The sequence below is a fragment of the Notamacropus eugenii genome, chromosome 2, assembly GCF_028372415.1.
Source record: "Notamacropus eugenii isolate mMacEug1 chromosome 2, mMacEug1.pri_v2, whole genome shotgun sequence".
Taxonomy (NCBI): domain Eukaryota; kingdom Metazoa; phylum Chordata; class Mammalia; order Diprotodontia; family Macropodidae; genus Notamacropus; species Notamacropus eugenii.
Window position 1 is genome coordinate 68,101,434 of NC_092873.1, and position 25,797 is coordinate 68,127,230.

The 25,797-nt window shown below is 43.4% G+C and overlaps 1 pseudogene; it reads left to right on the forward strand.

Moving 5' to 3' along the window:
- Positions 1 to 2,711: 2,711 nt before the first annotated feature.
- On the forward strand, positions 2,712 to 21,298 carry LOC140525388 (transient receptor potential cation channel subfamily M member 8-like; annotated as a pseudogene).
- The last annotated feature ends 4,499 nt before the right edge of the window (positions 21,299 to 25,797 follow it).

Below are 25,797 nucleotides of genomic sequence, written 5' to 3' on the forward strand. Positions count from 1 at the left end.
TCCTCCTCTGTCACCTTCAGTCAGATGACTCAGGCTCCTTTTGGGCCCCAACAGGGGTGAGGAACCTTCAGCCTTGAGGCCACATGTAGTCCTCTAGATCTTCAAGTGCTGCCCTTTCATGGAATCCAAACTTCGCAGAAGGGCCTCACTTGAACACCTAGAGGGTCACATGTAGCCTTGAGGCCTCAGGTTCCTCATTCCTGATGCCTGAGAACAAAAGGATCACACTGCCTCTGGGGACCTCCAAAACTCCCTTTCTTTATTAAAAATAAGTCCCATTGCATAGAGAACATAATGTCTTGGTTGTTAATGTCAGAGTTGGGTGTTTTCCAGCTCAAAGCCTTACTTTTCGTTTTGGAGTCTTGCATGCAGTCTCTAACCACACCGTGTTCTCTATCTAAGCAGTAAAGCAGATAATAAAGAGAGGGCCAGACTTGGCAGGAAGTCAGGAATTCCTGGATTCAGGTCCTGTTTCTGTTGTACATTGGTTGTGTGAACTGGGGCCAGTTATTTAACATCGCAGTGTCTCTGGAAATTCTGTGGGACTACGAGTTAGAAGCTGTTTATCTGCACTGGTAAAGGGAGTTTTCTGGACCTGGGCAATCACAGGTCCAAGTCCATGCCCATAACAAATGGCTGATGTGGATCTGCTTGGATGGATCTCACTGAGGGGGCATTTGCTCCAGAGATGCTGATCGATCCCGTCCACATTGGCCCATGCTGTGGAACCCTCCTCCAGGGCCTTCCCTGAGGTCCCCACTTGCTGGGGGCCTCTCCATCTCATCTTCACATCAATCAGACTTCAGTGAAGCCTATGGGCTGCTTCCTTACCCTCTGTGTGCAGCAGGGCTCCTCTTTCCATTATGCACCTCTTGACTGGTGTTCTCAACACCACCTCTTCTGCTAAATTGCTGTGAAATACATACAGAGAGGGCTTTCTAATTGATGAAACATTTTCCTTACGACCCTCCTGGGAGCCTGAGAATGCAAGCGTTATTCCTGATTTAAAGTTGGGGAACCAGGGTTCAGTGGGCAGTGAATTCGAAGCCAGCACTTTTTCTCTGTCTGGTGATTTTCCACTGGCTTTTAAGTCTCCCCTCTTCCATTTGCCAGCTGCATGACAGGGGGCTCACTGCTTACCCTCTTGGTGCTTCACTTTCCTTACCTGTGAGATAAAATTTGCCAAAGCTACTGAGAGAAGAATCATTAGACACCTTAAAGCTATGGGAGTCTTTAATATTTCAAGAGCTGGAAAGTGACCTTAGAGACCAGACAGTCCAATACTCTTAGTTTTACAAATGAGGGAAATGAGGCCCAGAAAAGCTAAGCAACTTTCTCACAGTGACACAGGTAGGAAGGAACAGAGCTGGGATCTGAATCTAGATCCTCTGACTCCCAATCCAGAACCATTACAGACACCCCCTAGGAACAGGGTTGCTCCCTAACTTTTCACAGAGAGGGCTCACCAGGTAAGTTGTAGGGAGATTCTCAACTTCTGCCTTTTTCTATTTCTTTCATTGTCTCATGTTTTGTTTATTCTTATGTGTTGCTGTTGCAAAAACAAAACAAAACGCCACCAACAGGTTCTTTGTAGGTGTAGAAAGGCTCAAGTCTTTTCTTCGATCCCTCCCCCCACCCACAGTTATAGAGAAATGTTATGTCTGGAAAGACCCAGGCAAGCAGTGTTTGCCCCCAGGGCATAAACTCCACAGATCATGTTCAAGTGCAGAGACAAGAGCATGAGCACTGTGAGGATGCTGCCTAGGAGGGCATGAGAAGGAGAAGGAAATTCCTCTTTCTAGCTTCCAATTTTAACTTTTACCCTCACTATCCAGGGTCCAAGTCCAGTGGAGAGAGGCAAGTCTTATCCATACTTGCTAAATTCTACCACCTTGGAACAAAGTCCAAGGAGCCCCACCCTAGTAATAGCTCTTTGTGTGGCGCTCTCTTCCTTTTGGTCAAGCTGGGTTAAAATTTCTCAAGGGCATAAAAAATGATCAGGGGAGACAGGCCAGCACAGGTTCACAAATGTTCCGTATGGGGTGAACAACACTGTCAAAGGGCAAAATGTGGGCCTGTTATTAGGTGCTTAGCTCCAAAGGGTGTTTCTTCCATACTAAAGAAACTTGCCCAGACTAGGTTCTTATTGGGAACCAGCCTGATGAAGTCAAAGGAAGGCTAGGTACAGTGGTTCAGGACCCAGCTCTGCTACTGACTACTAATGGGATCTTAATCTGTAAGCTGAGGCTGTTGGACCAGGTGACCCTAAGGTCCCTCCCAGCTGTAAATGGAGGATTCCATAATAGAAACAATCACCAACCTGTACACAACTACTAGTGATCTCTGGGAGTTGCCTTGGGCACTGAGGGGCTAAGTGATTTTTCCAAGATCACACAGCAGCCAAAAGTGCCTCCAAGGCTGGCTCTCTCTCTCTACTACACCCAGCTACCCAAATCTCTTGGAAAAATTACAACTTGGAAAATTGTCATTGGAATTTGTACATTCCCTTCCATGCCCTAGAAAGCTCTAAAGACAGCATCCATTACCATAATTCTTTCACTAATCTTTAGGGCTGGTATTCTTTTCATCTGAAAGACAAAAATAGAAACGATTATTGCTTTTAATGCAACCTGAGTTTCAAGGTCACTTTGTAACATTTTGTTCTGTCTTTTTGTCCTAAGGATTTGCTGAATTTTATTCAGGAAAATTTTAACAAAAGGGAGTGTGTCTTCGTCACAAAAGATCCCAAGGCCACATAAGCCACTTTTGTTTCTTTTATGGGTTTGGTCCCTGATTACAAAAAAGTTTGTTAAATTCTATTCAACATACACATTAAGCATCTAGCACATGGATGGCGTTGGCTTCAGGCTAGGCCTTACTTGAAATCTGATTGTGTCTACCTGGTAATTCACAGAGGTGTAGGGAGAAGAAATCCCATGAAAGATACATGCATTCAGCCACCATTTATTAATCACCTATTATATGCCACAGACTAGAGTTTGTACTAGATGACACCCAAGAGATCATCTGGTCCAATTCAATCCCATGAGCACTTAAGTCTCTGCTATGGAGCCTTTGAGAGGCACCATCCAACCTCTCTTTCACAAATGAGGAGGCCTGAGGACCTGGTAACTGGGCCACAATACAGAAGTCTAGGTAAGTCACATAGTCAGTAACTGAACTCAGGCTTTACAGCTCCAAAGTCATGGATCTATCTGTTATAACGGGTCAAAGAAAGGTGGGCCTTAAGAGTGACCCCTCAGTGCATCAGGGCCTGAGGATCTGGGGGACAGGCTCCATCATATCCTCTCCCCTTTGAGTACTGGCAGGAGGTTAACAAGAGAGTCAGAGGAGAGTGTTACAGTCTCATGTGCATTGTACTGATGACAGTACTAACAATGACAAGCTGAGAAGTGGCTATTCTATCCTAAAGACAATAGGGAGCCCAGGGAGGTTCTTCTGGTAAGGAGCAGGGTCAAAAGGGCTTTAGGAAGATGATTTTGGCAACTATGTGGAGGATGGATGAGAGTGAGGAGAGGTTGGAGGCAGGGAGACCACTGAGCAGGAATGACTGTGCATTAGAGTCCCAGATATGTGAGTGGAGAGAACGGGAAGGATATGAGAGCAATCGTCATGAGAGAACCAAGATTTGGCCACTGATTGGGCATGGGAAAGGGGTAATGCAAAGGAAAGGGTTGGATAGGAATGAAGGACCATGGCCATAGGAAAAGAAGAGCATTGGAAGACTCTGGATAGTCTGTAATGTGAGTGACTAGAAGGAGGGAGTGTCAAGGGAGGAGGGAGAAGTTTGAGGGGAGTGATAAAAGGCAATAGGGATCAATATCATGAGGTCAAAGACCTCCTCCTATCCTTACTTCCTGTACAGGATGGGAGGGATATGGCTAGATAGAAAACCATCTGAGAAATAAAGTCTGGGATGTTTGGATGGACTTCAAACTCTTTGAGTCAGCAGGTCACGTAGCAGCCCCCAAAGCCAAGAGGACCTTTAGCAGCACAGCGGCAGGGTGTAGGAGACCCATGGTCCTCCTGGCCTCTGCCCTAGTCCAATAACAGCCACAGGATTGTGTATAGTTGGGGGCACTACAGTTCACTGGGAAGGACCTTGATAAGCTGGAGAACATTAACCAGAATGGATAACATCCATGTCATACAGGGATCGTTTGAAGAAACTAGCCATGTTCAGCTCCTGGAAAGATGAGTGATGGGATTGGAGGGATGCTAAGGGCTGTCCTCAAACACCTAAAAGGTAGAAGAGGGATAGCCCTAGGTTTCCCCTCCCTGGAGAGTTTTCAGCAAGGTTGGGATGGCATTTACTGACTAGCTTGCAGTAAGGATTCTTCTGGAGCTCAGGGCTGAACTGGTTGGCCCCCAAGGTCCCTTCCAACTATGAAACTCTACAGTTTAGCAATTTTGCCATTTTAATTCTTATGGCAATATAAAATACCAAGTGTCCTAAGACTTATCTTTCCAACAAACCCACTGACCTCTGATCTCTGGTATAAGGGCCATTTTATGAGCATGGACTAAGAAGCCAAGATTTCTCAAGTCTTACACCAAGATTCTCAGCTGCAACATTTTTGCCAGAATGAACTTCAGTGCCTGGTATCATTCAGGTATTGGACTCTTCACCCACTTCATAACACCTGAAAAAGTTTCTGAAGGTGGTACAGTCAGTATCTCTTTACAAAGTTCCTGTGGAGAGTGCCCTCTGACATTTTTATTGCCCTCCATTGACGTCCAGAGGAGCCCTTTCCTCCAAGGCCATGGCAGGATGATGTGGAAAAGTCACATGACTCTGAGAAAGGGAGAAACTTGGCCACCATTTCACATGGACTTGGGCCATTAGTGGAGAAACTATAACGAGCATCTTTTGAGCAAAGAGCTCTTGCTGTTGTCTGAACGTCAGACACAAGCGTCTGAATTCATGGGGTCATTATCATTTCATAAGGTGGCTGCCACAGATGACTTGTTTTCACAGGGAACTGAAGTCAGTGTGCTTTAGAGGATGGAGAATGGGCCTGCTTCTGACATTATGACTGTGCCCCCTGGGCAAATCCCTTAGGTGCCCAGTGCCCCTGTGCCCCTCAGGCAAATCCCTCAGGCTCCCAGTGACCCAGGTAGCGAGATCTATAAGCCAATGCATTTCCAGGAAAGGAGATGTTGACCTGTGTTCTTAAAAAGAATATTCTCTACAAAGGAACCTGAGATTCCACCACTATCCCCTTCTCAAGGCCCTTCACACCGGGAGGGATTAGCTTTCTTCAGCTTGGTCCTAGGGAGTAGATCTAAGAGCACTGAGAGAAAGCATAACAGCCTCCATCTCAGGCTTTTGCTTTGGACTGAATTTGAAGTTGCACAGGGAGAATGAGAATTGAACCAATGGAAGACTGAGATCCTGTCCAGCCCTGAAATCCTATAATTCTGGGATGAGTTTAGAATCATTCGTGTGCTAAAAGTCACACTGTATAACCAACAACAGTCAGTACCTGGTGGCTCCATAGCTGTCAGCCTGAGACTCAAACCCAGAACCCAGGAGAAAGCCCAGGGGTCGTCTGCTCAGCAGAGGGAGTGCGCACAGAAGGGGACACACCTCAGTGGATCACCAATACACCTTGGATCTCACCCAGAGCCAGTCTAACCTGAATTGGCACAGAAATCCGCCAGGAAATGGCAAGGAGGCTGAAGGGCTGAGGACAGATGAGGGGCTGTTGGGAGCAAGCATGTTCGAAAACAGGAGAGAGGGAACCACTGACAACCTCCCAGACTCACCCCTTTTCTGGCTCCAGGGAAGGGGCAAAACAAATGAAGAACGAAGGACTAGGAAATGGAGCAGCCACCAGGAATCCTCTGGATGGACTGTTCTCAAATACAAGAGGAATTTTGTTCAGATGGCAAAGCACCTGAAGACGCTCTTCCAGTCACCCAAGGCATGAATTTCTGTTCCTCCTGAGGGATCACAAAAAGCACTGGAAAATGCTCCAAAGAATCTATTCTAATCGAAACTGTGTGCTGACTTTTATCTTTAAAGGCCTCTTTAAGAACCTTGGTTTTATCCCAGTAGTTCCCTGACATATCCCCTTCCTACTGAGTCTCCCTTTACAAGAAATAAAGACCATCAAGAAAACTGACCTCCAGGGTGGCTCTCTATGACATATGTGACATTCCGTCCCAGTGGTCCCCCCCAAATCTAACAAGAAGAGTATGCCCTGCTGCCCGGAGATCTGTTCTCTGAAACCAAGGTTGTTCATTACAGTGAGTGAAAGGTCTGCTACTGTCCTGTTTTTCATTAACGTCGTTGCTGGCTTTTGCCAACTTCAATCTACACAAGTTCACCAGGTTTCTCTGCATGAGAATGCTAAGGCAGATCATGGAAAAAGAGAAGAGAAGAGGACAGAGGACAAGATTTTGGGAAGGAGACAGAGGTTACGGGGTCTGGTGGAGAGATGACTAGCCTTGGAGGCAAGAAAGTCTGGGTTCAAATTCCACCTTAGATGTTTGTTAGCTGTAAAACACTGGGCAAATCACTCAACCTCAATTTCTGTGCCTATAAAATCTGAGGGATTGGCATGATTCCAGAGGACCCACGACAAAGTATCTGTCCAGCTGCTGAAACAAGAGAGGTGCTGAACTCAGGGGGGAGGAGGAGGCATACAATATGGCCAACTTAGGGATTTGTTTACAAAGCTTTATTGCTCTTAAAAAAAAAAAACTCCACTGAGGAAGCAGAGGTGGGAGGGAGAGAAAATAGATTTTTTTGTTAAGTGAAAAAAATTTAGTAAAATTGGACTTGGTGTCCTCTAAAGTCCCTTCCAGCTCCAAATCCATAATCATAAAACAGCCTATAACCTAGAGAAGAGGCATATATCCAGTAGGTGCTTTATGAATGTTTGTTGAATTGAAGGAGTCTTAAGAGTGTTGAGAGGAAATTCAGTAGAATATGATCCCCTGAAGTCCTAGGAACAGGGTGCAGCAGGAGAGGGTCACAAAGTTATCAGGGAAAGTGAGTACAAGAACTAGGCCACTGGCTACTTTGGAGTTCATATTGGGAGCACAGATCATGTTGTAGGGGTTGTGGAAAGAGGGGGAGGGGGTGAAGAATTGGAAATGATAAGACAAGTTTATCAAGAAGTTAAATAGCAAAGGCCGAGAGATATGGGATGGTTGCTAGGTGTGGCAGAACACTCGCGTATTGGGACATGATGTTCACAGACAGATGACAAGGGGTCACCGTAGGAGATGGTGGACTCCCCTTCAAAGGAGGAAATAAACATTCCACAACCCATTGTTGAAAGAGGACTTTCTTGAGTCAGACTCAGTGATTTCTGAGATTCCCTTCCAACTCTGAGAGCCTGGGATTTGGAGGTTACCCTCAATCTCCCTGTGTCTCACTTAACGTTCATGGGATATTATCAGTAAAGAAATTCTTGCTAGATAAATATTTTTAAATCCCCCATTTTATAATGGTTCAAATAGCATAAAAACAAGGTTTTTAATGACATGTAATTTTTACTTGTCTAACTGTGTATTATACGATATTTCAAGGATCCCTGATTTCGTTGATACTCATGTGAGCACCCACTGCCCTGATGCATCTGTGAGTGAATGAGTGAAAGAGCATTGATTAAGCCCTCAATGTTTTCCAAGCACAGGGGACATTCTAGTGGGGGACACGATGACCAGGGAAGAGCAGTTTGGTTTAGGAGCTATGGGGAGGTAGACTGGGAGGTGCAATTGCAGGATTGATTGGGTTATGGTAACGAAGTAGAGTGAAGCATGACTGGGGCTTTCTTGAAAACTAGGCCATCTGAGGGGCTCACTAGTCAGCATCGGGGAGGGGAGAAGAGTCCATGGTGAAGGATTCAAGAACTGAAAAGGTAAGACATCCAAGGTGTGGTCCAGCAGCAAGGGGGATGGGGGTGGTCTGGTTGTGAGAAGACTGGGAAAGAAGAAATGTCACTTGATAGCTTGTCTTCAAAAGGAGGTTTAAAAGTGGGAACTGTGACCCATCAGAATCTTGGGAGTTTCCAGAGCAAAGCCGAAGTGATTTTCAGAGGGCATCCTTCCTCAAACCTTTCCATCCTCCACCTATCAGAAGGCATCCTGCACTGCTACAGCCTTTCCTCCATGCAACCCTAAGGCATCAGAGGACTGAAAAGACTTCTAGGTAAGAATTTGCAGTTAATTAAAGGAAATGAGATAACGTTAGTCCATGTCTCCCACAGAGTCTATGTGGATGGCTAATCTTTTCTTTTTTCTTCTTCCCACAATAAATCCTTCTACTCAGAGACAGCATGTGTAAATGTGGCTATGCCCAAAATCAGCATGTCGAAGGCACTCAGATCAACCAAATTGAGAAATGGAATTATAAAAAGCATACCAAAGAATTTCCTACTGATGCCTTCGGGAGACATTCAGTTTGAAACATTAGAGAAGAAAGGACAGGTAAGTGTCTATGTGGCATAACCAGCTAGTACATAAGCCAAGAATTCCCTGAATACTTTTATAGGGCTGTGGTCTTGAGAAGGGGTGGAGGGAAGGGAGAAGGCAGAAAAAGAAAACAGGAGTAGGGAAACAAGCATGAGGAGGAGGAAGGAGAATTGTTAGGAAAGGTGAGAATATTCAAAATTACTATAGAGGAAACTAACAATTCGATCAGAGATAAGCAAAGGCTTTGGCTCTGCCTCTATCTAAATGGAAGAGTTCACAGAGACCACGTATCTCTTCTGGGTCTCCCAACTTCATTGGTCACATGAAGGCAGTACACTGGTTATTTCTGTACATTCTTTTCAGCTCTATGTTTCTAAGATTTTAAAGCTCAATTTGTAATGACTGGCACATCATAAGCACATAGGATCAAAGATTTAGGGTTGAGGGTCATCTAGTCTAAGACCAACTGAATCAGAATGCTAATTAATATTTCAACTCTTGTTTCTTCCCCTCTCTATAAAGAACATCCGTTTATCATGTGACACAGACCCAGAAATCCTCTATGAGCTGATGACCCAGCACTGGCATCTGAAAACCCCCAACCTTGTTATATCTGTGACTGGAGGAGCCAAAAACTTTTCCCTCAAGCCTCGCATGCGCAAGATCTTCAGTCGCTTGATCTACATAGCTCAATCCAAAGGTGAGGAAGAACCATATTGATTGGTTGCCAAGGATTTTTGTTTTTTACTAATAACACTTTTACAATGTATTTTTTAAACTCGAAACCAGATGTTCTTGACCTGAGTTCTACAACTTTTTAAGAAAGTGTTTTGGTGACTGTCTTTTAAAATAGTAGGTTTCCTTTGTAAGCACATGTATTTTATTTTATGAATTTAAAAAAGATGATTATGCGAAGGAGTCCACAGGTGTTAGCAGATTTCTGAAGGGGTCCAGGATGCAGACGAAGTGAAGAACTCTTGTTCTAAACTTACCACCCATCAGGAGACATGTTTAAGTCCACACACTGGAGGTAGGAACTGGACCTGACATTTCATTGCTTTGAGGAACTCCCATGTGAGGAAATTCCCTTTAGGAATGCAGACTGGCACTCTCTCTACAAGTTATAGTCTTAGAGAACTGCCTAGAACCCAGAGCAGTTAAATAAGTAGACTGGTATCACACAGCCACGATGTTTCAGAGGCAAGACCTGACCCCCAATCATCCTGGCTCCGAGGGCAATGAATTCTCCACTGCATTCTGCAGCCCTTCTAAGTCATATTGTTCCCCACACACAAATAACAGGGGCAGGGGACGATTGTGCATAAAACTAAACTTGTCATTTGCAGTTTGCTTTAAAGATCGGTGTCTCCCCTTTAATAAGATGGTAACAAAAACTCCCTGTTTCTGTTTCCTCAGAGCTTTTGTTTCTGGGTATTTTTTTCTCTAGATTCTGGTGCTGCTTGGTCATTCCAATTCTCATAGGATCATAAAATGTCAGCTGGCAGGGACCTGAGGCCTTCTTGTCCAACCCCCTCCTTTTACAAGGGAAGGAAACAGAAACCTCCAGAGATGACGGTCAGGAAAAGCCCGGGAGGGAGGATTGGCTAAAAGAAGATAGCTCCTCCAATGTCAGAGTGTTTTCCATGTGCTATATGGCCTCCATGAGTGCCTGAAAAGGAAGGGCAGAGCGGATATTCCAGTAATGAGGGAATGTCCCCAGCAAATAGGAGGACCATAAGAGGACAGTTTGAGAAGTGCCTTTGATGAGTTCCAGCTGCCAGGTTCAAATGACCACTCCTATTGAGCACCAAAAGCCTTGACATGTGATTGCTGAGCTGTTCATGGACTGTGGTCCTGAAAAGATCAAAGACAATAAGGGAGATACCTGAAGGTCAGAGATGGGCACAAAATGGAAGACTACAGAGTTTATAAACTCTAGGTCTCAATTTCTAGCAAAATTCTTGGGTAAATGAACATCTAGAAGGGGAGGCAGTAGACCCAAGGAGCCAGAATGACTTTGTCAGAAGCAGGTAAAGCCAGGGTAACCTCATTGCCCTTCCTGACAGGGTTATTAGCCTGCTAGGTTAGAGAATTCAGTAATTATCATTTACCTGGAGGTTAGTGGAGCATTTGACCAAGTTTCTCCAGTTATTCTAGAAGGAAAGATGGAGAGATTACAGCAATACAGTTCAGGGGATTTGGAACTGATTAAATGGTTGGGCCCAACGAACACTCATTCTTGGCTCAATGACAAGACAGGAAGGTGTCTTCACGGAAGTATTCTGTGATCTGTGCTGCCCTGTGCTGGTTCACATTTCTTTTAGTGACTTAGGTAAAGACATAAATGGGGAGCTTTGTCAGACTCCCAAATAACACACAGTCAGGAATGATGCCTAACGTACTGGATGATAGAATGAGCACTCAAACCTGTCTCAACAGGCTTAAGCATTATGCCAAATCTAATGAGGGAAAACCAAAAAGGGACAAATATAAAATCCTGCTCTTAGGTACGGTGAATCACTTTCATGTGTCTCAGATCCTATGATTGTTGAATCATCATTATGTAGAGTTAGCAGAGAACCTACTGGTCATCTATTCCAATATCCTCATTTTAAAGATGAGCCAACTGAGGTCCAGAAAAGTTAAGTGAGCTACATCAGTCCTTCACTTCATAAAGAGTGGAGCCCATATCAGAACCCCAACAGTATTCTCACAATCAATTAAATATTCTTTCCACTACAGCATGGGAGATGTGCCTAGACAACTGTTCTTTTAAGAAAAATCTGGGATTCTAAATAGACTGAAATTTCCCTGTGAGTCCACAGTGTCTTATGGTAGCCCAGAAAGCTAATGCAATCTTTAGGTTGCCTTAAAAGTGATGCTGGCATGATGCCTAGGCTACAGAAGGTGGTGGGCCAACCAGAGGAGGCTGTCCTGGTTGGGTCATGTCTGGGCTATTGTTTTCAGTTCTGTGGGCAGTGACAAACTAAAGAAAATCCAGAGGAAAGCAGCAAGTGCATTGAAAGGCTTCTGCCATAGCAGGAGAGGTTTGTGGAGGCAATGAGAGGGTGTCCTTCCTTTCCCCTCACTTGACATGTGACTCCATTTTGAATGTTGGCCATCACTGTCAAAGTACAATGAGCAGACACTTGCAAGATTTTGCATTTGAGTCCTTTTGCAAGATCTTTCACAACATGCACCCATCATGTTGAGTGTCCCTGTAACTGAAAGGAGTAGTTATAAAATCATATCAGGAATCATATTGGAGAACTATTCACTCCATTCCTATCTCTCCATGTTATGAAACACTGTTACTTTGTACTTTGCAATCATTTGTGAGCCAACAGAACTACCCAGCCTATCTACTTCTTCACTTTACATTATGTATAGTGGTTGAAAATTGCTTGTAATCAGAGCCCACCCAGATGACAAATAAAATACCTTTATAGGTATAACAATAAAACTTCTCCTGACCTGTCACCCAATTTGGATGTGAGTTATAATTTCATTTCGATTTTTATTTATTTATTTTTTATTTAACTTTTAACATTCATTTTCACAAAATTTTGGGTTCCAAATTTTCTCCCCTTTTGTCTCCTCCCGCCACCCCAAAACACCGAGCATTCTAATTGCCCCTATCACCAGTCTGCTCTCTCTTCTATCATCCCTCTCTGCCCTTGTCTCCATCTTCTCTTTTGTCCTGTAGGGCCAGATAACTTTCTATACCCCTTTACCTGTATTTCTTATTTCCTAGTGGCAAGAACATTACTCGACAGTTGATCCTAACACTTTGAGTTCCAACTTCTCTTCCTCCCTCCCTCTCCACCCATTCCCTTTGGAAGGCAAGCAATTCAATATAGGCCAAATCTGTGTAGTTTTGCAAATGACTTCCATAATAGTTGCGTTGTGTAAGACTAACTATATTTCCCTCCATCCTATCCTGTCCCCCATTACTTCTATTCTCTCTTTTGATCCTGTCCCTCCCCATGACTGTCGACCTCAAATTGCTCCCTCCTCCCCATGCCCCCCTTTCCATCATCCCCCCCACCCTGCTTATCCCCTTATCCCCCTCTTTCCTGTATTGTAAGATAGGTTTTCATGCCAAAATGAGTGTGCATTTTATTCCTTCCTTTAGTGGAATGTGATGAGAGTAAGCTTCATGTTTTTCGCTCACCTCCCCTCTTTATCACTCCACTATGAGTCTTTTGCTTGCCTCTTTTATGAGAGATAATTTGCCCCATTCCATTTCTCCCTTTCTCCTCCCAATATATTTCTGTCTCACTCCTTGATTTCATTTTTTTAAGATATGAGCCCATCCTGTTCAATTCACTGTGGGCACTCAGTCTCTGTGTGTGTGTGTGCGTGTGCATGTCCATGTGTGTGTGTGTTTAATCCCACCTAGTACCCAGATACTGAATAGTTTCAAGAGTTAGAAATATTGTCTTTCCATGTAGGAATGTAAACAGTTCAACTTTTATGAGTCTCTTATGACTTCTCTTTGCTGTTTACCTTTTCATGCTTCTCTTCATTCTCGTGTTTGAAAGTCAGATTTTCTTTTCAGCTCTGGTCTTTCATCAAGAATGCTTGAAAGTCCTCTATTTCATTGAAAGATCAATTTTCCTCCTCAGGTATTATACTCAGTATTGCTAGGTAGCTGATTCTTGGTTTTTGTCCTAGTTCCTTTGACTTCTAGAATGTCCTATTCCATGCCCTTCTATCCCTTAATGTTGAAGCTGCTAGATCTTGTGTTATCCTGATTGTATTTCCACAATACTTGAATTGTTTCTTTCTAGCTGCTTGCAATACTTTCTCCTTGACCTGGGAACTATGGAATTTGGACGCAATATTCCTAGGAGTTTCTCTTTTTGGATCTCTTTCAGGCGGTGATCTGTGGATTCCTGGAATATTTATTTTGCCCTCTGGTTCTAGAATATCAGGGCAGTTTTCCTTGATAATTTCATGAAAGATGATGTCTAGGCTCTTTTTTTGATCATGGCTTTCAGGTAGGCCCATAATTTTTAAATTGTCTCTCCTGGATCTATTTTCCAGGTCAGTTGTTTTTCCAATGACAGATTTCACATTATCTTCCATTTTTTTCACTCTTTTGGTTTTGTTTTGTGATTTCTTGGTTTCTCATAAAGTCATTAGCCTCCATCTGCTCCATTCTAATTTTGAAAGAACTATTTTCTTCAGTGAGCTTTTGGACCTCCTTTTCCATTTGGCTAATTCTGCTTTTGAAAACATTCTTCTCCTCATTGGTTTTTGAACCTCTTTTGCCAATTGAGTTAGCCTATTTTTCAAGGTGTTATTTTCTTCAGCATTTTCTTGGGTCTCCTTTAGCAGGATGTTTACTTGTTTTTCATACTTTGCTTGCATGTCTGTCATTGCTCTTCCCAGTTTTTCCTCCACCTCTCTAACTTGATTTTCAAAATCTTTTTTGAGCTCTTCCATGGCCTGAGCCCATTGGGTGGCCTGGGATACAGAAGCTTTGACTTCTGTGTCTTTCCCTGATGGTAAGCATTGTTCTTCCTCTTCAGGAAGGAAGGGAGGAAATACCTGTTCACCAAGAAAGTAACCTTCTATAGTCTCATTTCTTTTCCCTTTTCTGGGCATTTTACCAGCCAGTGACTTGACTTCTGAATATTCTCTTCACACCCACTTTGCCTGCAGATCTTCCCAGCCAGTTCTTGGGGTCTGAGATTCAAATGCTGCTTCCTAGCCTCAGGGCTTTGGGTGGGGGCAGGGCTGCTATTCAGTGTGAGATTAAGTTCAGGTGCTCAGGTGGGGGTAGGGCCGTCACAGGGGACTCAGTTCCCTCAGGGGGTCTATGCTGAGACCTTCAACAATGGATCTGAGCTACTGCCTGCTTGGGGAGCCCCAGTCTGCTGCCGCCTCCACTGCTGCCTCCTGAGGGGGCCTGAGTTATGGGGGCACCCACTCCCCTCTCAACCCACCAAAGAGACCCTCTCACCGACCCTTGTCACCTGTGGGTGGAGGGACCTGCGTGGCCACTGGAGATTCTCTCCCCAATGCCTGCTCAGATCAGCTCATCCCGGTGCCTGCGCAGCCCAGGCAGGGCTGGGCTCGGCTCCTGGTCTGGGGCATGAAGGACCTTTTGTGAGAGGTTTGCAGGGCTCTCTGGAACAGAAATCTCCTCTGCTCCACTGTTCTGTGGCCTCTGCTGCTCCAGAATTCGCTGAGAGTCCTTTTTTACAGATATTCTATGGGCTGTGGGTTCAGAGCTAGGGTATATGTGTCTTTCTACTCCACCATCTTGGCTCCGCCCCTCTTCATGATTTCTTTTCCATACACTGAAGGACTTGGGGATTTTTAGTTTAAAGAAAAGACTCCAAGAGTGGAATGATCTACTATGTCCTTCATAGAAGGGCTTGAAGGAGTAGCTGCCCTTGTTTGGCATTTTGAGGAATGGATTCATTTCAAAACCAGATCTTTCATATCCCTTCCAACTCTGGGATGATATGACTCTGGATGTGCAGCTGAGCAAATGTTGCCACTCTATGTAGTACTGGGCAAAGATTTGACTTTGGAAAATGAAGTTTTCTAATACACTAAAACTGAAGGCATCCCCATGAGCCTTATATTGAGCCTCAAGGGGTGGGAAATATCAAAAATGGTTTTTCCTATTGACAATATTGCTGCAGCTAAGTGCCCTCCATGTATAGATCCTTCTCCTCCCTCTGCATTGACCTCTTAGGCACTACACATCTCAGATCCTCATTTGCTAAATCAGGAGGTTGGGCTAAATGAAATAAACCAAATCAACAATCAGATAGCTTTCCCACCTCTAAAATTCTATGATTTTCAGTCTTATCCCATGGGATTGGCCATACAGAGGACATTCCCTCATATCTGTGCATGATTCGAAGGGGAAGATTTCTGCAAGTTGAACTTAGTGTGTGGATTTCCGTGTGCATCATTGTTCCCCAGTATTCCAATTGAATTCTAGTTTTACTCCTGTCCACAGGCGCATGGATTCTCACTGGAGGCACTCATTATGGCATGATGAAGTATATTGGTGAGGTGGTATGAGACAACACCATCAGCAGGAATTCAGAGGAGAACATTGTAGCCATCAGCATAGCAGCCTGGGGAATGGTCTCCAATCGGGACACCCTGATCAGACACAGTGATGCTGAGGTACAAATGCCATTGTGAGTCACCTAGGGAGGGAAGCTGAGAGGTCATGCAGAACACTGCCCAGGAACTTGACAATGATATCATCAACCAATCAATCAACAAGCATTTACTAATCATGTGCTGGGCACCATGCTAGACATTGGAGATACAAAGACTAAAAGCAAATAAGGAGCTTACATAACATGTACACATATAAACAAAGGGAGCATCCCTTTTGGGTTATACACATGTATTTCTAGGGGTAACTCTGAGAAGTTATATTTCTAGTAATATAGTTCGGGAGCCCCGATGAGTGTGGTTCTCATTAACAATCAGCTCAAAGATTTTATTAGCTTTTGGAAAGGCATTTATTCAAGTGGCATGGTAATAATAATTGATACAAAGTATTCTTCCCAAAAGCATGAGGCACATTCTCCCAAAAATGCAGTGTATGATACATGCGTGGCAAAGGAGTAACTCACATCTCCTCATATTTAATGGCTTGGAAGTCCTTTCTTGAGTTGATATCTGCCATTATTTGCTGGTACACAGACAGCCCTCCTTGAGGCTGCTTCTCTCCTTGGATAACTATCTTTCCTTAATCTATTTGTCCTTAGGATAGGACATCACTCTAGTCCAAGATGTATGCATTGAGGTCTCCAGTCACTTTGATCCCATCTGAACATAATGTTTGCTCTTGTGTTAGTTTCTTTGCTGATAGGGTCAAAGAAAAGAGGCAGTGAAGAGAGTGTTAGTTTTGTGGTCAGGATGATGTGCTCAGATCCCTCCTCCAACAGATACTAGCTGTATGATCACTTAAGTCACTTCAAATCTTCAGGCTCCAGGTAACTCTCTAAGCCAATAAGTTGTAAACCCATTGAGAATCTGCTTTAGTAAAAGGACTTACTCAAGACGAAGTTGTCAAATCACAGATATGGACAAAATAAACATTTACTTTATAATTCAATCCAATAAATATTCATTAAGCATTTATCAAGAGATTACCAAGATAATCTGCTAAGCACTGGGGATACAGTGCCAAAAGTGAGGGTGGTATAGCTTCTATTCTTTGAATTTTCGGGGGTATATGTGGCTTATGATTATTACACATTTTCCATACATTATCTATCCTTTCAATATTCATTGAAATCCTGGCTCTTTGTAATTTCTGAAGTTTCATATGTTCTCCAAATCCTACTTTCTCCACGACCCAGATCCATCCCTTCCTAGGAGGACTTTTTTTCAGAACCTAGAGTAGGGTCCTTTGATATGAGGTCACTCAATGTCATCTTGCAGAAGAGCCACTTCAAATCTCAGTGAAAATTTTCATTGTCACCCACAGGGACATTTCTCAGCCCAGTATATCATGGATGACTTCAAGAGAGATTCATTGTATATCCTGGACAATAACCACACCCATCTCTTACTGGTCGATAATGGCTGCCATGGATACCCATCAGTAGAAGCAAAGCTTCGGAATCAGTTGGAGAAATACATTTCAGAACGTGCAATCCAAGGTTAGTGTTCCAAGGAGGAGGATGTATCATGCTCCTTTGCTCAGCTCAATTCATCTGAATTCATCTGAACAAATATTGATTCATTAAAAACTGACCATACATAAGAGGCAGCGTGGTGCAATGGAAAGAGATTTCTTCCCACGGAAGGAAGACCTGGTTTCACAGTTCGGCTCTAGCACTTACTAGTTGTGTGATTCTGGGCAACCTCAAAGGGTCTCAGGAAACTCCATAAGAGTGGTCCAAGCAGTTACTGATATGCACCAAGAGAGGGCCTTTCCTCACAAGGAATTCCCAAATTAGATGAAATCACACCTGGATTTTTTTTAAAAAGATGATGATGATGATGATGGTGATGATGGTGATAGTGATGATGGTGATGATGATAGGAGGAAGGAGGAAAAGGAAGGGAATAAGCTTTTTAAAGTTCCAACTATGTGCCAGGTCCTGGCCTAAGCACTTTATAAATATGATCTCATTTGGTCATCACAACAGTATTGGAAGGTAGGTGCTGCTATGATCCTGATTTTATAGGAAACTGAGACAAAGACAGGTAATGAGTATCTGACCCTGGATTTGAACCCAGATCTTCTTTACTCCAGGTCCAGTGCTCTACACCACCAGCTGCCTCTAAAAATAATAGCAATAATAGAAGCTGAAATTTCTGTAGTACTTTAAGATTTGCAAAATACTTGGCATGTATTCTCTCAATGCCTGTCTTTCATGCTGAGACAGAAGGATAAATAGACCACCCTGAAGGAGCTTTCCTTCTGCTAGAGAATGCCAGTAGGTCAACACAAAGACTCTGAAAAGTTCCTCAAAGTCATTTTAAGTGGAACAGAGGCTTAAAAGAGGCCTGAGCTGGGAGGGGGCACCTGAGCTGTGCTGTCATGCCCGGGTCTTTTTGGGGGATATTGGTAGCATGGAGCCCGTGAGTCTGACCAGTGACAGGAGGTTCCCAGCTGTGTCTGCCAGAGCCACATACCATGCCATCTTGTTTTCCCAGAGAGAAACAAGGAGCCACCAGTTACTCCCCGGTTTCCCTTAATGCCAATGCCCTGCCCTGAAGATAACCACCTGTGATGAATACATCTTATTCACACGTGGATTTTCCCATATTGTCTCCCTTGTGAAACTGAGAACTCCTCAGGAGCAGGGATTGGTTATTTTTACCTTTCTTTGTATCCCTAGAGCTTAGCAGCACACTTGGCACATAGTGAGAGGTTCATAAATGCTTATGGACTTACTCCTTCTCCAGATTGGAAGAGATTCTGGCCATAGCTACTCTTGTGTGCATTTGAGGAGTGCAGGTCATTGGGGTAAAGTGACTTGCCCAGGGTCACACAGTTAGTAAGTATCTGAGGTCAGATTTGAACTCAGATCCTCCTCGTTCCAGGACCAATGTTCTATCCCCTGTGCTACTTAGTTGCCCCTTCATGTGCATTTCTTCAGTGGTAACACTGGAAGAGATTCCAGTGCATTTCTACTGTGGTAAGGTCATCTGGGACCTGGTGTCTGTTGCATCCATGACAAGGTCACCTGATGATACAAGTTACTTCACCCTGTTTGCCTCAGTTTCCTCATCTGTCAAATGAGTTGGAGAAGGAAATGGCAAACCACTCCAGTATCTCTGCCGATAGCATCCCAAATGAGGTCACAGAGAAGGATATGATTGAAAAAAAAACAACCAAAAAGAGATGTAAAGCACATTCCTCACAACCCTGTAAAAATAAACAGGTGGACAATATGGGATAAAATATGAAAAAGAGTTCTCAAATTAAATTACCTTACTTTTTTAAGACTCATTGAATAGCAGAGAATTTAGAGTAAGACCTAGGCCTTTGTAGGAATAAAATAATTTTAGGATTATAAGACTCTTTGTAAAGTCTGAGTGCCCCTGTCCAGCAGCTGGAGAAAGCAGGGTTAGCAGAAGGTTTAGTTTCTCTCTCCAGTCTAAGTGTCGAAGTTTGGTTGGTTTGTTTGTTTCTTGAGCTAGAGGCTAAGTCTCAGTTGAGTAATGGAATCTTCTCAGGTTGGCAGCTGAAAGATGGGGTGACTGCTGACTCCAAATCACAAGCTCCTCCTTCCCAAGAGTCTTTCTGGTTACAAAAGGGCAAGGACTTCTGGGTGACCGAGTACAGGCTCTGGAAACTCCCTTGAACTCTCCTTTAATTTTTCTACTGTATCAAGTCTCTGGAATTTACCTGAAACTACAATCCTCTCAACTGGGGATGCCCTATCTCTTAATTCTCTGTTACCCCTAACCTAGCCCAGCCCTTCATAGTCTGTTACCTCTGGATTGTCTCCAGCTACTTCTCAACTTTGACCCATCTAGACTCCATTCTCTTGGTCCAAATGTTCAACCTTCACTCACACCAGTCTACTGGTCATTTCCATCAAGATCCTCCCCAGACCCCGACTCCAGTCACCCCAGACCACTTGGCCACTCATAGATCCCTCCCACAGTCTTTCTATATACAAGATTCATCTTGTTTCCATTAAGGGGCTCAGATTCAATCTGACCTGCTTGCATTAGGGATACAAATGTTCCTTAAGAGTCTGGCCAATATGGCAGATCTTTAATAAACCTTGTTTTTCTTTGACTGAAAGGCTTGGGTCTACTTCATTTGAGTAGGAGCCATCTGTCACTATTTTGGAGTGCTAGCACCCCTAAAACTCAACATTTGTAACAAATTTGGATGAAGAAAGTCTGGGGAAGCAAACTAGTCCTACAACCTCTCTTGTCCACTTGAATTATGTTCAAGTTTCCTGGTTGTTGCTTTTTTTTCCTCCTTTCTGTTATAAAAATAAGCTCTATAAATCCCTCCTTTGCCTGATTTAATGGCAACTTCTTAGCCTTACCATTAAACCATTATTTGCTCTACAACTTTGCACCTCCATTTCTTTTTATTTCAGATAATTCATTTTAACCACCTGACTGCCCCTAAATCAACCCAAAAGGCGTTATGCTTTTTTTTTTGTTGTTCAGTCATTTTTCAGTCTTGTCTGACTTTCTGTGACCCCATTTGCGGTTTCCTTAGCAGAGATACTGGAGTGCTCTTTCCTTTTGTTATTTCTTTCTCCCACTCATTTTACAGAGGAGGAAACTAAGTTTAAGTGACTTGTCCAAGGGTCCCATAGATAGTAAGTGTCTGAGATCTGATTTGAATTCAGGACTTCCTGACTCCAAGCCCAGTGCTCTATCCACTGCAGCACCACCTCGCTGCTTCAGATGCTTATCTTTTACTCAGAGTTGCAGAGCTGCATTGCTTCTAAGGTAGAGAAGATTGGAAAGGGCATTAGAAGCTAGAAAATGAGTCTCTCATCTCTCTCACAGATTCCAATTGTGGTGGAAAGATCCTGATTGTGTGTTTCTCCCAAGGAGGTGGAAGAAAGACTCTGAAGGTGAGTCCTGCTTTTATTAGGGTAAAAAAAGAAAAAAGAGCTCACAGAAGCCCAAGGAGGTGATGTTTAACCTTTGTGGCGGAGGCTCCTCATTCCATGCTGGAACATCCCATTCAACAAATGGGTGAGGTCTTTCTCCCTCCTCTCTGCACCACTCCATGCCCGTGGGTCACAGTTCCAGAAACTCTGAATAGCTGAGAATGATGATCTGCTGAGAGGCTAATGCAGAACTGGTAATGTCTCAGCTGTTTTTTAATAATTGTAAGTCTGCAGAAGACAACTGTGCTGTTGGAGGAATGGAAGCCTCAGGATATATACCATCTCAGGCTTGAGTAATAAAGTCCTGTTACTTGTATGACTATAACACTTAATCACCTTTGGAAGCCTGGGTGTTGAGCTGAGGCAGGCAGCTCTGAGTCTGTTTCCACATCTGTAAAATGGGAATCATAACAGCAGGTGCTTTGCCAAGCTGTTGTGAAGCCCAAGTGAGATGAGGATCTCCACAAAGTACTTTGCAAATTTAAAAGCACAATTTAATATCACTTATTCTTACTATTTTTATTAGAGAAATTGTTGTTTTCACATAAAGAATAAAAATTGCTCTCCCAGTCTCTATTTCTCATCACTTGGGTACCTACAGTTAAGGACTAGACCTATGATGTTATTAATATAGAGATGCAGGAAGAGGGAATTCTCTGTGGCCATTGGAGCTTCCTCCAATTTAGCATTTGAAAAAATTACCTGGGGGGAGGAACCAAGATGGCGGAGTAGAAAGACACACATATGCTAGCTCCAAACCCACAGCCTATAAAATATCTGTAAAGAACTCCCAACAAATTCTGGAGCAGCAGAAGCCACAGAACAATGGAGTGGATGAGATTTCTCTTCCAGAGAGACCTGAAAACCTGACACAAAAGGTCCATAGCGCACTGGACCAGAGCGGAGCCCAGCCCTCCCTTGGCCGCATGGTGCCGAGAGGAGCAGATCCGAGCAGGCTTCAGGGACAGAATCTCCAGTGGCCGCACAGGTCCCTCCACCCACAGGTGACAAGGGTCTGTGAGAGAGTCTTTTTGGATGGGTGACAGGGGAGTGGGGTGTCCCCATGGCTCAGGCCCCCTCGGGAGGCAGCAGCAGGAGTGGCAGTGGACAGGGGCTTCCAAAGCAGGCAGTAGCTCGGATCCATTGTTGAAGGTCTCAGCATAAACCCCCTGAGGGAACTGAGTCCCCTGTGATGGCCCTGCCCCCACCGGAGCACCTGAACTTAATCTCACACTGAATAGCAGCCCTGCCCCCACCCAAAGTCCTGAGGCTGGGAAGTAGCATTTGAATCTCAGACCCCAAGCGATGGCTGGGGGGATGTGGAGGTGAGGTGCAGGTGGAAAGAAAACTCATAAATCAAGTCACTGGCTGGGAAAATGCCCAGGAAAGGGAAAAGAAATAAGACTATAGAAGGTTACTTTCTTTGTGAACATATAATTCCTCCCTTCCTTTCTGATGAGGAAGAACAATGCTTACCATCAGGGAAAGACACAGAAGGCAAGGCTTCTGTATCCCAAACATCCAAAATAAATATACCATGGGCTCAGGCCATGGAAGAGCTCAAAAAGGATTTTGAAAATCAAGTTAGACAGGTGGAGGAAAAACTGGGAAGAGAAATGAGAGAGATGCAAGAAAAGAATGAAAAGCAGGTCAACACCTTCCTAAAGGAGACCCAAAAAAGTGCTGAAGAAAATGATATTGTGAAAATTAGGCTAACTCAATTGGCAAAAGAGGTTCAAAAAGCCAATGAGGAGAAGAATGCTTTCAAAAGCTATGATCAAAAAAGAGCCTAGACATCATCTTTCATGAAATTATCAAGGAAAACTGCCCTGATATTCTAGAACCAGAGGGCAAAATAAATATTGAAAGAATCCACTGATCACCCCTGAAAGAGATACAAAAAGAGAAACTCCTAGGAACATTGTGGCCAAATTCCAGAGTTTCCAGGTCAAGGAGAAAATATTGCAAGCAGCTAGAAAAAAACAATTCAAGTATTGTTGAAATACAGTCAGGATAACACAAGATCTAGCAGCTTCTACATTAAGGGATAGAAGGGCATGGAATAGGATATTCCAGAAGTCAAAGGAACTAGGACTAAAACCAAGAATCACCTACCCAGCAAAACTGAGTATAATACTTTAGGGGAAAAATGGTCTCTCAATGAAATAGAGGACTTTGAAGCATTCTTGATGAAAAGGCCAGAGCTGAAAAGAAAATTTGACCTTCAAACACAAAAATGAAGAGAAGCATGAAAAGGTAAACAGCAAAGAGAAGTCATAACGGACTTAGCAAAGTTGAACTGTTTACATTCCTACATGGAAACACAATATTTGTAACTCTTGAAACTTTTCAGTATCTGGGTAGTTGGTGGGATTACACACACACACACACACAGAGAGAGAGAGAGAGAGAGAGAGAGAGAGACAGAGAGAGAGAGAGAGACAGAGAGAGAGACAGAGAGAGAGACAGAGAGAGAGACAGAGAGAGAGACAGAGAGAGAGACAGAGAGCACAGAGTGAGTTGAATAGGATGGGATCATATCTTTAAAAAATGAAATTAAGCAGTGAGAGAGAAATATATTGGGAGGAGAAAGGGAGAAATGGAATGAGGCAAATTATCTCTCATAAAAGAGGCAAGCAAAAGACTTTTCAGTGGAGGGAAAAAGAGGGGAGGTGAGAGAAAAACATGAAGCTTACTCTCATCACATTCGACTAAAGGAAGGAATAAAATGCATACTCATTTTGGTATGAAAATCTATCTTAAAATACAGGAAAGTGGGGGAGAAGGGGATAGGAGAGGTGGGGTGGATGATGGAGGGGAGGGCAGTGAGAGGAGGGAGCAATTTGAGGTCAACACTCTTGGGGAGGGACAGGATCCAAAGAGAGAACAGAAGCAATGAGGGGAAGGATAAGATGGAGGGAAATATAGTAATAGTCTTACACAACATGACTATTAGGGAAGTCATTTGCAAAACTACAGAGATATGGCCTATATTGAATTGCTTGCTTCCCAAAGGGAATGGTTGGGGAGGGAGGGATGAAGAGAAGTTGGAAGTCAAAGTTTTAGGAACAACTGTTGAGTATTGTTCTTACTAGTAGGAAATAAGAAATACAGGTAATGGGGTACAGAAAATTATCTTGCCATACAGGACAAAAGAGAAGATGGTTACAAGGGAAGGGAGGGATGTTAGAAGAGAGGGCAGATTGGTGATAGGGGCAATCAGAATGCTCGGTGTTTGGGGGTGAGGGGAGGGGACAAATGGAGAGAAAACTTGGAATCCAAAATTTTGTGAAAATGCACGTTCATTTGAATCTCAGGCCCCAGGCGCTGGCTGGGAGGATCCGGAGGCGAGGTGGGTGTGAGGAGAATATTCAGAGGTCAAGTCACTGGCTGGAAAAATGCCCAGAAAAGGGAAAAAACCAAGACTATAGAGGGTTACTTTCTTGGTGAGCAGGTTTCTCCTCCCGTCCTTTCTGATGAGGAAAAGCAGTGCTCACTATCAGGGAAAGACACGAAAGTCAGTGCTTCTACATGCCAGCCCACTCAATGGGATCAGACCTGGGAAAAGCTCATAAAGAGCTCAAAAAAATTTCAAAATTATGTTAGAGAGGTGGAGGAAAAACTGGGAAGAGCAATAAAAGACTTGCAAGTAAAGTATGAACAACAGATCAGCACCCCGCTAAAGGAGACCCAAAAAATGCAGAAGAAAATAACACCCTGAAAAATAGGCTAACTCAATTGGCAAAGGAGGTTCAAAAAGTCAATGAGGAGAAAAATGCTTTCAAAAGCAGAATTAGCCAAATGCAAAAGGAGATTCAAAAGCTCAATGAAGAAAATAGTTCTTTCAAAATTAGAATGGAACAGATGGAGGCTAATGACTTTATGAGAAACCAAGAAATCACAAAACAAAACCAAAAGAATGAAAAAATGGAAGAGAATGTGAAATATCTCATTGGAAAAACAACTGACCTGGAAAATAGATCCAGGAGAGACAATTTAAAAATTATGGGACTACCTGAAAGCCATCATCAAAAAAAGAGCCTAGACATCATCTTTCATGAAATTATCAAGGAAAACTGCCCTGATATTCTAGAACCAGAGGGCAAAATAAATATTCCAGGAATCCACAGATCACCACCTGAAAAAGATCCAAAAAGAGAAACTCCTAGGAATATTGTGGTCAAATTCCAGAATTCCCAGGTCAAGGAGAAAATATTGCAAGCAGCTAGAAAGAAACAATTCAAGTACTGTGGAAATACAATCAGGATAACACAAGATCTAGCAGCTTCTACATTAAGGGATCGAAGGGCATGGAATAGGATATTCCAGAAAGTCAAAGGAACTAGGACTAAAACCAAGAATCACCTACCCAGCAAAACTGAGTATAATACTTCAGGGGAAAAATTGGTCTTTCAATGAAATAGAGGACTTTCAAGCATTCTTGATGAAAAGACCAGAGCTAAAAAGAAAATTTGACTTTCAAACACAAGAATGAAGAGAAGCATGAAAAGGTAAACAGCAAAGAGAAGTCATAAGGGACTTATAAAAGTTGAACTATTTACATCCCTACATGGAAAGACAATATTAGTAACTCTTGAAACTATTCAGTATCTGGGTACTTGGTGGGATTACACACACACACATGCACACGCACACACTCATAGAGACAGAGTGCACAGAGTGAATTGAATAGGATGGGATCATATCTTTAAAAAAAAATGAAATCAAGCAGGGAGAGACAAATATATGGGAGGAGAAAGGGAGAAATGGAAAGGGGCAAGTTATCTCTCATAAAAGAGGCAAGCAAAAGATTTTTTTAGTTTGGGGAAAAAGAGGGGAGGTGAGAGAAAAACATGAAGTTTACTCTCATCACATTCCACTAAAGGAAGGAATAAAATGCACACTCATTTTGGTATAAAAACCTATCTTACAATACAGGAAGGTGGGGGACAAGGGGATAAACGGGGTGGGGGGGACGATGGAAGGGAGGGAATGGGGAGGAGGGCACAATTTGAGGTCGACACTCACGGGGAGGGTCAGGATCAAAAGAGAGAATAGAAGTAATTAGAGGCAGGATGGGATGGAGGGAAATATAGTTAGTCTTATACAACATGACTACTATGGAAGTCATTTGCAAAACTACACAGATTTGACCTATATTGAATTGCTTGCCTTCCATAGGGAGGGGTTGGGGAGGGAGGGAGGAAACGAAGTTGGAACTCAAAGTTTTAGGAATAACTGTCAAGTACTGTTC